Below are 17,350 nucleotides of genomic sequence, written 5' to 3'. Positions count from 1 at the left end.
GAGAAGAACTGCTCATCTTGCGTTAGTGGGAATGAGTAGATAGATGCCTAGCCTGGAAACAAGCAGCAATCTAAGCATCTCACAGTTAGGGAGATAGATCTTAAATAGCTGAAAGGGTTGAAGTCGGTTGCTTTTAAGAAATGGGAAGTGCGATGTGATGTTAATGACAGGTTAATGTTTCTTTTTCTTAATACAACTTGTAGAACAATTTGATTCTTCAAACTACATGCAGGTTTATCTTGATGAAAAGAAAAATTAGCCTTTAAAAAGTTAATTATGGGCCAGGAACAGTGGCTCACACATCTGTAATCCTAGTACTTTGGGAGGCCGAGGCAGTGGATCACTTGAGGCCAGGAGTTCAAGACCAGCTTGGCCAGCATGGCGAAACCACTGCCTCTACTAAAAATACAAAAATTAGCCAGGCATGGTGGTGCATGCCTGTAATCCCAGTTACTTAAGAGGCTGAGGCATGAGAATCTCTTGAATCTGGGAGGTGGAGGTTGCAGTGAGGCAAGATCGTGCTACTGCACTCCAGCCTAGGTGACAGAGTTTAAAAAAAAAAAAAAAAAAAAACAGTTAATTATGTATTTCCAGAGTGTTCAGAAAGTTGGGAAACATGGGATGAACTTTTTTCTTTACATCTTTCATATGGTATATTCTTTTACTTAGTAGCAAAAGATCGAATGCTTTTTTTAACCTCATTTATTTGTGGGCAGAACACTTAAAATCTACTCTCTTAGCAACCAGGGTGAACTTTTTTTTTTTTTTAAGACGGAGTCTCGCTGTGTTGCCCAGGCTGGAATGCAATGGCGCAATCTCGGCTCACTGCAACCTCTGCCTCCTGGGTTCAGGCAATTCTTCTGCCTCAGCTTCCTGAATAGATGGGATTACAGGCACCTGCCACCACACCTGTCTAATTTTTGTATTTTTAGTAGAGACGGGGTTTCACCATGCTATCCAGGCTGGTCTCAAACTCCCGACCTCAGGGGATCCGCCTGCCTCGGCCTCCAAAAGTGTTGGGATTACAGGCGTAAACCACCGTGCTCGGCCAACTTATTTTTAAACAGGATACTGTATTTGTGAATTTCATACCCAGCATGTTTTCATTAGGTTTTTAGACATCTTTTTAGGTAAAGTGCTTCTAAATTTAATAAGCCCAACTATTAATGTGGAAAAAACCCCCACACATACTCTATAGAGCATTTCTTTACTTGCATCAATAAATACTTATAGAGCATTTCATCAATAAATACTGTAAATGCCACATGCGTCTAGTGGCCACTGTATTAGACAATACAACTATGAGGGTCTAAAAGTCTGGAAACAGAGGAGATAGTAAATAGTACTTTTTTTTTCAGATTAACAATTGGACTCACTGCTTTAATTTTGAGCAGCTTCATCTGAAAATGTATTGAGCATTTTACCTGAAAATATAACTACATTCTGACTAAAGTTTTTTTTTTTTTAATCTAAAGAAGAAAAGAAATGCAGTCCATAGTGTTTCTCTATCTTGATTGTAGGACTCTTAGGGCTAAATTAGTTCAGTCACAGTAACTATAATTACTTAGAACCATGATTTTCAAAACGTTCTCCAAAGAGCCCTGGGGCCTCACAGAAGTGTCTTGGTGATGAGCAAGCAAAGGGATCTCTGCCCCTTCCCAACCTTAAGACAGCAATATTTTTCATTTGTTCATTTGTTTTAAATTTTTTTAGAGATGGGATCTCGCTCTGTTGCCCATACTGGTGTGCAGTGGCATGATCATAGCTCACTGCAGCCTAGAACTCCTGGGCTCAAGGGATCCTACCGCCTTAGCCTTCCCAGTAGCTGGGACTACACGTACGTGCCACTGTGCTCAGCACTTTTTGTTGTTGTTGTTTTTTAAGAGTCAGGGTCTTGCTCTGTCACCCAGGCTGGAGTGCAGTGACATGATCATAGCTCATTGCAGCCTCAAATTCCTGGCATCAAGTGATCCTCCTGCCTCAGTCTCCCAAGGAGCTGAAATCACAGGCCTGGATCATTGTGCTTGGCTTGTGCAGCACTCTTAATTGTTTTATTTTTATTCATTTACTTACTCTCGCCCATGGACTCAGGTCACACTAATTGTTTTATATATGGATTCCTTAGAAGACTTCATTGCGTAAAAAGGCCTCCAATGCTAAGAAATACCAGGTAACTTCTGCTTGGTTTGATTATTTACACTTCCTTCCCCCTCCCTCAAGGTTCACATTCTCTATTTTCACATCAACAACATACACATAACAGGCAGCGCCTCAAGCACCTTTCTGGAAGCAGTCCATGTCAATCCTAGGAGTTACCACCTCTAGGGCACTGAGTGGATTCCCAGGTGTGTGTTCTGCTTGGCTCCAAGTAAACATATACCAGCTGCTAACCACAAGTCAGTCATGGGAATTTCAGGCTTATTTCAGAGTCCCTTTAGGTCTTTCTGAGCCTTCAAAATATTTTCTAGGGTTGCCCAGGGAGTTGTTTTGCTTACCGATTTGAGGATATTTCAAATTTATTAATGGCTCCTCATCTAGTACAGAATTTCTGTCAAATGAAGTTTTTGTTTTATTTTACATTTTATCTCCTGAAATCAACAAAACTTAATATTAAGATTCTGAGCTTCCCAGCATATTTCAAAACCAGACTTTTCCCCTGGCCCTTCATCTGACCAGCTGATTTATTCGGTTCTCTACTATTTTCTGTGGATTTGGTTTGAGTATGTTTTTGAAATTTTAGAAGATGGAAGGCAATGTTACCTTGGATTCTTTGCTCTTTTGGAAAGTTTATTTTCTTCCTTTTTAGACAGTTTTCCTTTTTAGACAGTCTTGCTTTGTTATTGCAAGAGCTTAACTACATTGAAGATATCTCGTTCTTCGGAACATTTTAAAAGTTAAACAAAGATAACTAGATGCACATTGAACATTCAAAAGAAAAAAAATTTAAAAAAAAAGAAAAATGAGGCCAGCATGGTGGTTCTCGCCTATAGTCCCAGCATTTTGGGAGGCAGCGGTGGGAGGATCACTTGATCCTGGAGTTCAAGGACAGCCTGGGCAACATGGTGAAACCCTGTCTCAACAAAAAATAAAAAAATTAGCTGGGTGTGGCGGTGTGTGCCTGTGGTCCCAGCTACTCCAGAGGCTGAGGTGGGAGGATAGCTTCAGTCTAGGAGGTAGAGGCTGCAGTGAGCCATAATTGCATCACTGCATTCCAGACTCCAGACTGGGTGACAGAGTGTGACTCTGTCTCAAAAAAGAAAAAAAACAAAAAAACAAACAAAAAATTAGGTCCCCATGTTTCACCGTAGAGATTCAACATGTGAGTGAGTATATTTTCTCCATTTCATCTACTGAACTGGTAAATTTCAGCAGTTGTAGCAGCAAGAATTTCAGCGTGCTTTTCTTTATATCACTTCATTGTTCATCACAATACGTCTGAACCATCTAGCTAGATGTCACTGTTACTGCACTTCAGAAGAAACTGAAAGTCAAAGATAAACTGACACCAACTCAAACGGTGTAGCCAATATACCTCAGAGCTAAGCGTCGAATCTTAGTCTTCAAGCTTAGATTCAGAGGGACATTATGTTAGTAGAATCAGGCTTAGCTGCCATGCCCTGGAGTTGTGAACATCTGGGACTCGGGTCCCTGTGAGCTGTGGATGCTGGAGGGTAACTGAGGATGATCTGCAGACCCACCAGTACAGCTTCTGTAGGACATGTCAGTTCATCCTTTGCTTGGCTCTTGCCGCTGCTAGCTGGATTGTTTCAGGCACCAGGATAAAGTTAGCAAAGTTGGAGATCAACCTTTTAGCAGAGGCAGCAAAAAGGCAGAAACTTCATAGACACATAAGCCCTAATCAACTTGATACACTGTGGACAGGAACAAAGTCTCTGAGCCTGGAGGAATTGGGATGTAACAAGGATCCAGAACACAGACTGGACCAGAATAGTCAACTAATGTCAGGAGAGAATAAGCTTAAATCTAAGCCCCTGGCAAACTTCTTGGCCTACCTGTTGTTATTCCTTTGACTCATAGCTATCTTTTGTTCCCTGTAGAGTTTTACCACACCTGGACTCTCCATAGCAAGCTCATGTTCCCTAGTAATCCCCACACTCTGATTGCTTATCCAGATTCCAAGCCTTTGCTCATTTCTTCCCATTCCCTCCACTTATGCCTACCCATCTGTAAGATGATGCAAAAATGGAGCCCTTCATTTCTTCATACTTTTGGAAGAGGCTGCCCAGGGTAAAATCTTTGTAATAGATGCAAATCGATACACATTTCAAGTCCTAGAAAATCCAGGTCATGCTAAAAGATTGTGAAACCCTTTTTGCCCATAACTAATTTCAATTTATAAGGGAGTGGAGTTGAAGAGGGGAGAGAGGAAGAATTCCTTTGGAGATATCAGTGTGCTCCGCCTATATCCCCTTTAAGTATCAATCAGGGAGCTTGACTTGTGTCCCCCTAGCTTAGGAGATGGGACATAAGAATTGTATGAGAAGTTGTGGCTGGATTGGCCTTAGAGAACAGAGCAGGAAGAGAGAAGGCAGCACTTTCACCCTCTCTGTAGGGGGTTGAGGGTGGACAAAGATGCATGCTTCCCATGGACCAGGTCTGCAGATATGACTGGAGTCATATTTGCAGAAGATTCCATTCAAGATGGCAGCCTGGAGAGGTAAAGTGACCCAGAAGAGGGGCAGAGGAAAGATTTCCAGAAGCTCAGGGTCTGAAATGCTTCTTGGAGGCAGTCTGCTAAAGGAGGTATTGGGCATACTACAGACATTGCAATTGAGTTGCCCCAAAAGAGAAAGTTCAGAAAGAGAATATGTTTTCATCACAGCAAGCTTGGAGTCAGCCATGTAGGGTTGGGTTCTTTTCCCTAATCTAGAGTTTCTCAAACTATATACTGTGAAATCAAATTAGTGGATTTTGGTCATCTTTTAAAAAATAATAATAAACTAGAATGCGTTGGAAAATATATTGGTTGGATAAATATTGTTTCCCAAAACTTTTGCTTCAGTTTTATAAATAGGTGTTGGTATAAATTTTATTTTTTACTGTGAATGTGGTCCAAAAATGTGAAAGTTCCTGTTTTAATTTGTTCTCCCTTGCTTGGTTTTGGAGGGATTAGGCAGCTGCAATACGGGAGATCAAGATCAAGGCCTCTGGAGCCAGGCAAGTTATTTTACCTCTTTGTGGTTTAGTGTCTTATCCATAAAACCCGGATAACAATAGTGCTTACCTCATAGGGGTGTTAGGATGATTAAAAGGATAAAACTATTTGATCCATGCAAAGTGCTTCTAATGGTACCTAAAAAACAGTATGTGCTTCACAAATGCCAATTGTTTTTGTGGTGCTGGAGATTTTTTTTTTTATCGTGGCCAAAGATAACAATGTGATTTTAAAGACACAGTAAATTCTTCCCTAAATTATGTGCACAGTCCAGTTTTGTTCAGGTCAAGACAATGATGTCTGTGAGCAAATACATACTCCTTAAATAGTTATGGAGTAGCTATTGTATGCTGGCATTCTGCTATGTGCTAGGGGTACAGAGTGGAATAAAATAATATCCCTGACCTTGAAGAACATACAGTCTCCAAAAGAAATTCCAATTTATTTGACTTTATCTCCATCACCCCCACGTGGTGCCTGGCATATTGTAGGTCCCTAGGGAATAGACGTTTGTTTGTTTGTTTGTTTAGGAGACAAGGTCTTGCTCTGTTACCCAGGCTGGAGTGCAGTGGCAGGATCGTAGCTCACTACAGCCTCAAACTCCTGAACTCAAGTGATCCTCCCACCTCAGCCTCCCAAGTAGCTGGGACCACAGGTGTGCACCACCATGCTCAGCTAGTTTTAAATTTTTTTGTAAAGATGGGATCTCCCTATGTTACTCAGCTGGTTTCGAACACCTGGACTCAAGCGATCCTCCCAGCTCAGTCTCCCAAAGTGCTGGGATTACAGGTGTGAGCCACCACACCTGGCCTCTAGAAAATATATATTGAGTGCATTTTGTTGGAAGGAATCATTAGCTCTCTTTACCTCAGCCAGATGCAGTAAATAAGGGAACCTCTTATCATGTCATCTTTTCTTTTCTTTTTTTTTTGAGACGGAGTTTAGCTCTTGTTGCCCAAGCTGGAGTGCAATGGCACGATCTCAGCTCACCACAACCTCCGTCTCCCCGGTTCAAGCGATTCTCCTGCCTCAGCCTCCCGAGTAGCTGGGATTACAGGCACGCACCACCACGCCCACCTAATTTTTTGTATTTTTAGTACAGATGGGGTTTCTCCATGTTGGTCAGGCTGGTCTCGAACTCCCGACCTCAGGTGATCCACCCACTTTGGCCTTCCAAAGCATGTCATCTTTTCTAGTACCTTTGAGATGTGGAGGAAAGAACAGCAGCATCGGAGACTTTTTCTGTAAATGCCAAAGGTTTCCAAAAGTCTACATTTGAAGAAAGATGAATTTGCTCTTATAGACATCCTCTGGTGTCTCCTTTATACTGTTTATTGAAAAAAGTTTCTAGGGAAGGAAAAAGAAAGGAAACAGATGGCTCCAAATGATAGAGCAGAATCTTATGATTTCTTCTCTCTTTGCTGCTTGGAGCAGCTGAGAAGCCAGCAGGAAAGAAAAGCAGGGATGTTGTGTGTCCTCCTGAATCATTCATCACCTCCTTCCTCCACTCCAGCATTCCCAGTCCTTCAGCTATGTAAACAGAGCTCTGACGCCACAGCCCAGGGAGGTCAGGCAGGGTGAGTAGGGCCAACACTTCCTCCCACACCCTGCTGTTCAAAGCATCGCAGACTTCCAAGCAGGTTGCATGGGAAATTAACCAATTGACAGGGTGGTTTTGTTTTTGTTTTTGTTTTTGTTTTTTTTTAGCACAGAGGGAGTAAGAACCAGAAAAGAAATGGAAAAAAAAAAAAAAAAAAGGCTGATTTGTGATTTGGGACAATAAAGCCATCCCTAACCTTGCTTTGGAAAGAGTATAGAGCTGTAGGCTGTAGAGTGACGACACTGGTGCGGCCCAGTGTCAGAATGTGGGCGCGTCTCCTAAAAGGGCCAAGAACTACCATTAGAAAGGGCAACAGTAAAAATTGACACTTAATTGTTGTGCGCGTTTACACGTTTATAACGCACAAAGCATACCCGTATATATTATGTCAAATGAGTTGGCCAGTATCATGTGGAGCTGAAATGGGAATGAAGATATCCTGGACTTGAAGACCAGCTTGCTTTTAATTAAGCTTTTCATGTCTGAAATTCTTCCCCTTCCATATAAAGCCATCTTCCTCAGTGCTTACATGATTTGTGGATCTTAAAGAGCTGTTCCCCTCCCCTCAAAGCTACCACAGCCCAGGGAGGTCAGGCAGGGTGAGTTTGGTTATCTAAATTCTTTGATCCACTTGTGGGTGGAGGTAGATGCAGTAGCTGATGCATTTTGCATGCTGATCAGTGCTGTGAGTATATCGAATATCAGGGTCAGCTCTGTGGGTGTGCCCTGTGGCCAATCAACAACACAGGGCCTTATGCTTATTTTTAGTTTTTGAGACAGGGTCTCACTTTGTCACCTAGGCTGGAGTGCAGTGGCACGATCTCGACTCACTGCAGCCTTGACCTCCTGGGCTCAAAGTACCCTCCCACCTCAGCCTTGCAAGTAGCTGGGGCTACAGGTGCCCACCATCCCATCCAGTTAATTTTTGTAGTTTTTGTAGAGACGGGATTTCACCATGTTGCCCAGGTTGGTCTTGAACTCCTGAGCTCAAGGGATCCGCCCAACTCAGCCTCCCAAAATGTTGGGACTACAGGTGTGCACCACCATGCCTGACCAGGGCCTGGTGCTTATATGGGCCCCATGTGCTGCTGCTGCCATCTTGAAATTTATAATAATTTTTACACTGGACCCCACAAATTATGTTGCCACTACCAATTGACTTCATTAGTTTTCTGAGAAGCCAAATCCAGATGGTTGGTCTGAGAATATTGTTTGATTTCTCCCAGTTTCTGCAGTATAAGTGGCGCATGCCTACCTAGGACAGATAACAGGTGAACAAGGAAATAATTACATTGGTGTAGCAACTTATAGTTTATGACAGACTTTCATGTGCATAATCTTTAACCCTCACGAACAAATGTCAGCAGGCAAGTCTATTTAAGGTAATCAGAAACCCATCTATAGGAGATTAAATTGATTTCATAGGCAAACATCTCTTTAAAAGTGAAAATCAGAAAAACAGGACAAAAAATTATCCAGATGTTACACAGCTGTGCTGCAAAGGAAGTTACAAAGTCAATAAAGGACTCAGTGTGGAGTTTAGCCAAAGGGATCATGTGGAATAAAAATTCCAATCACAAGCCAAGGAAGAGAGAGACATTGTTCTTGGAGCAACTTAGAGCATCAGTCACAAAGATCCCTCATGGTTGCTCACAGCCCACGGATACACATCATAGAGTCCAGCTGAGAACTCCTTTGTCAAGGATTCTGCCTTTGACTCATCACTTCTTGATTAGCAGTTTGATTTGGTTTCTGTGTCCCTTTTTGTTTTTTTAAAGCAACAGATCAATACTGAAAACAGGGTTTAAGCCACCTTTATAAGCTTGTTGGCCTGAGACCTAGACTCTCAAATCCAGACCAAATACAACCTTTTGACAACCCGGCAACACCCAGTCTGTGGTTTCTGATTTGCTTCCACCTGGTTGTCTGACCTAATCTCCTGCCTCTGCCTGCCCCAGTTGCACAACTACGGTTCTGATCTGAAGTCTAAAGTCCAGGCTGCTGCTGCTTTTGGCAAGGCATTGACTGGCTGAATTTCCCTGTGGGAGCACAATCTATTGCAACTTTGTCCCTAACTCACAGCCATTTGAGGACAGAATGAGACAAAGAAGGATGCCTTCATGACTTTTCACCTCCATGGTGCAGATATGCTCACTTTTCCAACTCTTTTCTCAGGGCACTCTTCAAATCCTGCATCCTAAGGGGTTTTCTACATGCATTCAAAGTAAAATTGACCTAGAAGAAAGACTGGATCATTGTTCTCCTTCCTTTTCCAATGTCCTCAGCATACTCCTAAGATTACCGGTGGCATTGCAGCCAAACTCGAACATTCAAGTTTTCCACAACTTGGAGAGAAAGGAGAGGTTCATTGTAGAAGCATGCATTCTTTTGGATGATCAAGGTATAAATGGGATTTCTATCAAGAGACTATCCTGCTGAGATGCAGCTATGGTTGCTTTATGGAGAGTGAAAAGCTGTAGGGGAGATAAAAACATTTCACTAGAGGTCAAGTACTTGGCCAGTGTATTTATAGATCTTCTGGCCCTTTAATCAAAACTTGATGACTTGAGTCAAGAATGTACTTTATTTTTTCCTGGTTCAGAAGCAAATCACTTTGGGTTTCTGAAAGAGCAGTCTTTTTGTTTCTCTGTCTGCTGAGAAATCAAGTTAGAAAATCCAGTTAATGATCTAGTTACTTAAAACCACTCATTAGAGTGTAATTGCTTTTTGGAGGAAAAAAGGAAGGTCTTGTTAAAAAGAACTGAGTGAGTGTGTCTTTGGTTCCAGATTAAGTTTACAGGGAAGTCAAATCTGCTTTTCTCTCCCTTATGTAATCTTGCTTCACAAATCCTGTCAAAACAGATTCACAGAAGGAAGACTATTAACAAGCTGCACAGCTACTAAAATGATATGGGAGGGGTGAGGGGAAATTAGCCATTATTGAACCCCTTCTGCATACCAGGAGTATTGATGGTGGAATCTCATTCCTCACAGCAACATTGGGAGGTCAGGAATGCAAGTTTTCCACATGTAACAGAGAATCAGAAGTTTAGTAACTTGCCCAAGATTCCACATCAGCAAATGTCAGAACTGAAATTCCATCCTAGGAATCTTTGTCTCCCACCCAAACTCAAGATGTTTCTGTTATGCCAAGCCCTCTATATAAACATAAATACTGTATAGGAATGATAAATCTAATCATGGCATCACCTAGTGAGGTTTATCTCTTTTTGTTTTTAAGACAGAGTCTCACTTCCTTGCCTAGGCTGGAATGCAGTGGTATGATCTCAGCTCACTGCAACTTCCGCTTTCCAGGTTCAGGTGATTCTTATGCCTCAGCCACCCAAGTAGCTGGGATTACAGGCATGCACCACCATGCCCAGCTAAGTTTTGTATTTTTAGTAGACATGGGGTTTGACCATGTTAGCCAGGCTGGTCTTGAACTCCTGACCTCGAGTGATCCACCCACCGCAGCCTCCCAAAGTGCTGGGATTACAGGCGTAAGCCACTGTGCCCAGTCTTTTCTTTTATATATATATGTGTGTGTGTGTGTGTGTGTGTATGTATATATATGTTTGTGTGTGTATATATATGTGTGTGTATATATATATATATATATACACACACATATATATACACATTTTTTTTTTTTTAAAGACAGAGTCTCATTTCCTCGCCCAGCCTGGAATGCAGTGGTTAGGTCTCAGCTCACTGCAGCCTCTGGTTTCTGGGTTCAAGAGATTCTTATGCCTCAGCCACCTAAGTAGCTGGGATTACAGGTGTGCATCACCACGCCTGATTAAGTTTTGTATTTTAAGTAGACATGGGGTTTCACCATGTTGGCCCAGCTGGTCTTGAACTCCTGACATCAAGTGATCCACCCACCTCAGCCTCCTAAAGTGTTGGGATTACAGGTGTGAGACACTGCGCCCAGCCTTTTCTTTGATTTTTTTTTTTCCTTTTCTTCTTTTTTTGAGATGGAGTCTCCTTCTGTCACCCAGACGGGAGTGCAGTGGTGCGATCTTGGCTCTCTGTAACCTCTACCTCCCAGGTTCAAGTGATTCTTATGCCTCAGCCTCCTGAGTAGCTGGGAATACAGGCATGCACTGCCACATTCAGCTAATTTTTGTATTTTTAGTAGACATGGGGTTTCACCATATTGGCCAGGCTGATCTTGAACTCCTGACCTCAAATGACCTGCCCACCTTGGCCTCCCAAAGTGCTGGGATTACAGGTGTGAGCCACCTTGCCTGGCCTTTTCTTTGATTTTTTTTAAAACAAAGCTGAGCTGAAAGACCACTGAGATTTAAAAAAGAGAAGAGCTTTGTACTTAGGAATAGTCTATGTTTGAACAGAATGGGATGTAATTATTGAAATCAAAGTGTGGGTATAGTTTGTTCAGCTGGCACTGGGCCAATGTCTTTGGACACTGGTGGAACTTTCCCACTTCTTAGGATCACTGGTTCCTTGGAAAACTATCACAAGAAAAGGAAAATTAGGTGGGAAGAGAAAATAGGGTCCATTGATGACATTACTTATGATTTTTGCCTTGCCTCTGCCAACTTCAAGGAGGTTGGGTTGGCTCAGGAACTAAAGTCCTTTAGCATGTTGAGTTGAAATTGACCTGTGATTTCAAGTTCACTTGAAAAGTGCTTGTCATTTCATAGACCACAGGAAAGTCAAGTTAGAGACTTGACGTCTATAGTTACTAAGCTCTGAAGATCCTTTTATTCTCCTAAACACTTTTCTCAACATTTCTTCCAAAAGAGCCTGCATATGAATAAATTAGCTTTTCCTAATCTTCCCTTTCTTTGTGTTCCAATGTTTTGTTTCCCCCCACCCTCTGAATTATTGCAATGCTCACATTCTCTCTCATATTGTGGCTATTTGTACACATATATGTTTTTCCACCTAATTACTAAGCTCTTTGAGGGCAGATCATATGTCTTGCTTATCTTTGCTTTCTACGGTTTAGCTAGCATAATCAACATAGGGCTTTATTTTTTTTAATTGCAAAAATACAGTGGAAATAGTTGTGTACATAATAAACTTTTATATCTTGCTTATTATATGTAACTATTATAGCATATTTTGTATAGTCTTTATAAACTTACTTTTAAAATGTTATGAAGTAGTTTTATATACAAAAATGAACATTTTGTGTGTGAAAGCTCTGGTTCTGCTTATAATATTTTTTAATGTGGAACTGGTGAATTCAAATAGAACAAACACTTAAAAGACTTTTGATTTTGCTAAATTGATTTCCAAAGGAGTTTTATTGGCTGTGGTAGGCCCCCAAGCTTCCCCACCCTAAAACCCGGGACTGAATATGATGAAGTGTCATGCCTGTGACTGTTACAGCCAAAGGGAAATGATCCAGGTGGGTCTAATCTAATCACACAGAGTTATCTCCAGCTGGTGGTGGAAGCAAAGTCAGAAAGATTCAGCATATGAAAAGGATTCTAAGCACAGTTGCAGGCTTTGAAGAGGAGGGAGCCAAGCACAAAACCAGGGAGCTACCTTTAGGAGCAGAAAGTGACCCCTGGCTGACAGCCAGAAAAGAAACCTCAGTCCTCTAACTGCCAGAAACAATCTGCCAGCTGCCTGAATACCTTGGAAAACAACTCACCTCCAGAGCCTTCAATAAGAGGCCAGCCTGGCTAACACCTTGATTTCACCCTGGAGTAGACCCAAGCCAAAAACCCAGGGGAGCCCACCTGGTCTTCTGACTTTGAGATAACAAATGAGTGTTGTTTAAAGTAGCTAAATTGTGGTGATTTTTAAGTGCAGCAATGGGAAATAAGGCCAGGCACAGTGGCTCATGCCTTAATCCCAGCACTTTGGGAGGCCGAGGCGGGGGGATCACCTGAGGTCAGGAGTTTGAGACTAGCCTGGCTAACATGGAGAAACCCGATCTCTACTAAAAATACAAAAATTAGCCAGGTGTGGTGACGGGTGCCTGTAGCCCCAACTACTTGGGAGGCTGAGGCAGGAGAATCACTTGAACCCGGGAGGTGGAGGTTGTGGTGAGCCAAGATCACGCCACTGCACTCCAGCCTGGGCAACAAGAGCAAAACTCCATCTCAAAAAAAAAGAAAGAAAATGAAGACATTGGCTTACTCTTTTACCAAGTAATGCATGAAATTGCCTATGTTCGTGCAGGTGGTGGTGGACAGAACTCCAGAATTGTGTACTGTAATTAAAACAGTGTTTGCTGGCCTGGTGTGGTGGCTCACACCTATAATCCCAGGCCAAGGCAGGCAGATCACCTGAGCTCAGTAGTTCAAGACCAGCCTGGCCAACATGGCAAAACCCCATCTCTACTAAAAATACAAAGTTTAGCTGGGTGCGGTGGTGTGCGCCTGTAATCTCAGCTACTGGGAAGCTGAGGCAGGAGAGTTGCTAAGACATTATTAAAAATTTAATATTGCCTTCTCGTAGCACTGGAGTGTGGGAATAAACGAGAAAAAAAGAGGAAATTCTGGATAAGAGATTTGATACTGAGAGAAAAATCACAGAGAAGATTCTACTTAGAAAAGAGTAGTATGTTCTAGACTTATGGAAAAATTATTATATTTTTAAGAGTAGTGTGTTGAAGCTGGCTTCTCTTACCTTACAAAAGCCAATTGTTAAGTTTTCAGGAATCTAGAGTTGCTTGTTATTTTATTTATTTATTTATCTTGACATGGAGTCTCGCTCTGTTGCCCAGGCAGGAGTGCAATGGGGCGATCTCAGCTCACTGCAACCTCCACCTTCCAGGTTCAAGCAATCCTTCTGCCTCAGCCCCCCGAGTAGCTGGGATCACAGGTGCCCGCCAGCACGCCCGGCTAATTTTTGTATTTTTTGTGGAGACGAGGTTCCACCATGTTGGCCAGGTTGGTCTCGAACTCCTGACCTCAAGTGATCCACCTGCCTCGGCCTCCCAAAGTGCGAGGGTTACAGGCGTAAACCACTGTGCCCATCCTGAGGGTCACTTGTTAGATACAGCTATCATTAAAAGTTAAGTTACAAAAACTTTCAACTAAAGAAGTTATATTAGTGGCCGGGCGCAGTGGCTCACGCCTGTAATCCCAGCACTTTGGGAGGCCAAGGCGGGCGGATCACGAGGTCAGGAGATCGAGATCATCCTGGCTAACATGGTGAAACCCCATCTCTACTAAAAATACAAAAAATAGCCGGGCGTGGTGGCGGGCGCCTGTAGTCCCAGCTACTCGGGAGGCTGAGGCAGGAGAATGGCGTGAACCCGGGAGGCGGAGCTTGCAGTGAGCAGAAATCACGCCACTGCACTCCAGCCTGGGCGACAGAGCGAGACACCATCTCAAAAAAAAAAAAAAAAAAAAAAGAAGTTATATTAAAAACAGGTAAAAAATGCCCCCCCAACTCATCTTTCTTAAGTTTACATTTTATTATTGTCTATGCTCTTGAGATTATTTACATCTAATGCATTTGTATGGCAGAAATACTATATAATGGTTTGCTTTTTTCAATTTCTTTCTCACTCTGTATTAAGTGGTATGGGAGTTGAAGCTTGAAATTGGCCATGATGAGAGTACTTATACCATAGAAACAGACAAATGCCTTTTCTAAGCCAATGAGATACCAGGAAAGCTTTTCAGAGACTTGGATCAGAGCTAAGGCCTTTTTCCTATTGGATGTGGACTAAAGAGAATGCAAACTCCGGCACTGGCGGCAGCCATCTTGCCAGTGTTTAGGGAGACTCCAGTGAGAGTGGAGCCAACATAGCAAAAAGCAGGAGAGAGAGATGGAGACAGACCGGTACTGTGGTCATGGCTTGTTCATTTCCAGCAGTACCTGGTCCCACCCCTAACCCTACACTTTTTTTTTTTTTTTTTTTTTTCAGTAAGAGACAGAGCTTCACTCTTTCCTCCAGGCTGGAGTTAAGTGGTGCAATCATAGTTCACTGAAGCCTCAAACTCTTGGGTTCAAGCAGTCCTCTAGCTTCAGCCTCCCTAGTCGCTGGGACGATAGGCTGTGCCACCATGTTCAGTTGTTTTTGTTTTTGTTTTGAGACAGGGTCTCGCTGTGTCGTCCAGGCTGGAATGCAGTGGTGTGATCATGGCTCACTGCAGTCTCAACCCTGTGGGCTCAAACAATCCCCCCACCTCAGCCTCCCGAGTAGCTGGGATTACAGATGTGTGCCACCATACTGGCTAATTTTTGTATTTTTTGTAGAGATGGGGTTTCGGCCATGTTGCCCAGGCTGACCTCAAACTCCTGGGCTCAAGCAGTCCTCCCACCTGGGCCTCCCAAAGTGCTGGGATTACAGGGTGGGCCACCATGCCGGGCCCTTTACACTTTTTAATTGGGCCAATACATTTTTTTTTGTATTTAAGTCAGTTTGGGTTGAATTTTCTATCATTTACATTAAAATCAGATTAAATGACACAGCAACGTCTGCACCAGGTCCAAAATTACACTGCTAGCCCCCAAAGTGGCTTCATTTGGTAACAATAACTTAGTCAGAGGGATGGGAATTCTCCATCCTCAGTTGTGTTCTGATCTTATAATCCTCTCTTTCACAAACAGATGTTTGCTTCATCTAATAAGCCTTATATAATTTCCCTTGCAGGCTGGGATCAGTTCTCAGTAAACACTTTTGTTAGAGTGATAGATATTCTTTTTTTTAAATTAAAAAAGATTTAAAAAAATAGAAACGGGATCTTGTGGATAGGATAGGTATTCTTAGCTGCTGGTGACCTAACAGTTACTCTGCCCTACCTTCCTCTTCCGTGATAATGAAAATCGATTTTTATTCAGAGCTGCAAAGCCCCAGAAGATGAGTCATGATTGTTCTAAGTCCATCATGGTCATCTCATTACCCTTTATCACATAATTGCTTTCCAGCCTTCCTTACAGCTAAGTTTGGCCATGGAACCCAGTTCCATGGCTTCTACTCTTAGAAGGCACACATACACAAGCATTTTCATGTCTGTAATCACTCAGCAAATATTTGCCTTGTACCATGTAGTGTGCTGGGCACTAGAACCACAGAGATGAACAAAACATCTGGTCATTAACTTTCTTCACCTTCATGACTTTTTTTTTTTTTGTCTATGTTTGAGAATAATACAAGGTGGCATTAGTGGCTTTAAAACCCCAAAATATTACCTCAAATTTTAATCTTGTTTGTTCATTCTCAGAGTGCCTTGCTAAGAATTACATCTAGTTAATGTGTGGTGATCAAGTTAGATTTAAAGTCTATATAGGCCAAACATGCATTGATAGAAATTCTATTTCTTTTTTGAAACAGTCTTATCTGTACTTCTTTTTTTTTTTTTGGAGACAGTGTTTTGCTCTTTCGCCCAGGCTGGAGTGAAGTGGTGTAATCTCGGCTCACTGCAACCTCTGCCCCCTGGGTTTAAGTGATTCTCCTGCCTCAGCCTCCCAAGTAGCTGGGATTATAGGCACCCACCACCACATCTGGCTAATTTTAGTATTTTTAGGAGAGACAGGGTTTTGCCACATTGGCCAGGCTGGTCTTGAACTCCTGACCTCAGGTGATCCACCAGCCTTGGCCTCCCAAAGTGCTAGGATTACAAGCGTGAGCCACCGTGCCCAGCCTGTACTTCTTATATGACAGTGTAAAATGAAGGCCACTATGTATTTCAATTAATGGCATCTAAACTTGGTTCCTCACTTAGGTAGTACACGGAGTAGTTTCTTTTTTTGTGAATTCTAAAGCAAACCTTGTTAACGCTGAACAGATCTTGAGAGATCTAATGTCAGAAGTATGTATTAAGCACCTAAAGTCTTTACCTTCAGTTTTTCTAAATATTTTACCTCCAGTTCATGCCACCTCTGAATCCACATTTGGAAATTCATAATTCTTCAGGTATTTTTTCTTTTATGGGGTAGAACCTCTCATATTTTTTAGTGGGTTGAAACATAGTTACATAGGGTTAATATTTACAGTCACCTAAATTTGTTTCTTTCTTTACGGATCCTCATCTCTGTGCCTCTAGATGAGATTGTGCACCTGAACTGCAGGCTTCCTTTAGGACCTCACTGGCATTGCCTTGTGGTGACTCACCATTATAGTAAATTCCACCCAGCTCAAACTAATCCCAAAATAGGGTTCAGAGATTACGGACAAAGGCTGGGCTAATTCTTTGCATAACAGCCAAGTGGTAGAGCAGAAAAAACATGAATCAGAGAGTCCTAGATTCAAATCCCAGTTTGACCATTTGTAGACACTTTGACTTAGAGCACTTTGAGTATCAGCACCGAGCCTCCCTTCCTCATTTGTGAAGAGGGATCATATTACTCACCTTATAGCATTTGTGTTGTAAGAAGTCAATAAGATCATCATACGAGTGAAGTGCCAAAGACCATGCCTGGCCCATAGATGTCATTAAAAATGGTATTTACAGTACTTTTTTCTCCCTAACTATAAAGCAGCATCATTGTCTGAGGTAAATACCCAAGGTTCGTCATCTCACGTCAGGGAGATCGGAGATGCGGACACATAAGAAGTGAGTTTAAGAGCAGAGGTTTTTTCTGTTGTGGGGTGAGGGGAGGGGGGAGGGATAGCATTAGGAAATATACCTAATGCT

Source organism: Pongo pygmaeus, chromosome 13, assembly GCF_028885625.2.
Source record: "Pongo pygmaeus isolate AG05252 chromosome 13, NHGRI_mPonPyg2-v2.0_pri, whole genome shotgun sequence".
NCBI classification, from domain to species: Eukaryota; Metazoa; Chordata; class Mammalia; order Primates; family Hominidae; genus Pongo; species Pongo pygmaeus.
The sequence above is the reverse complement of the archived record's forward strand: the minus strand, read 5'-3'. Positions refer to the sequence as shown.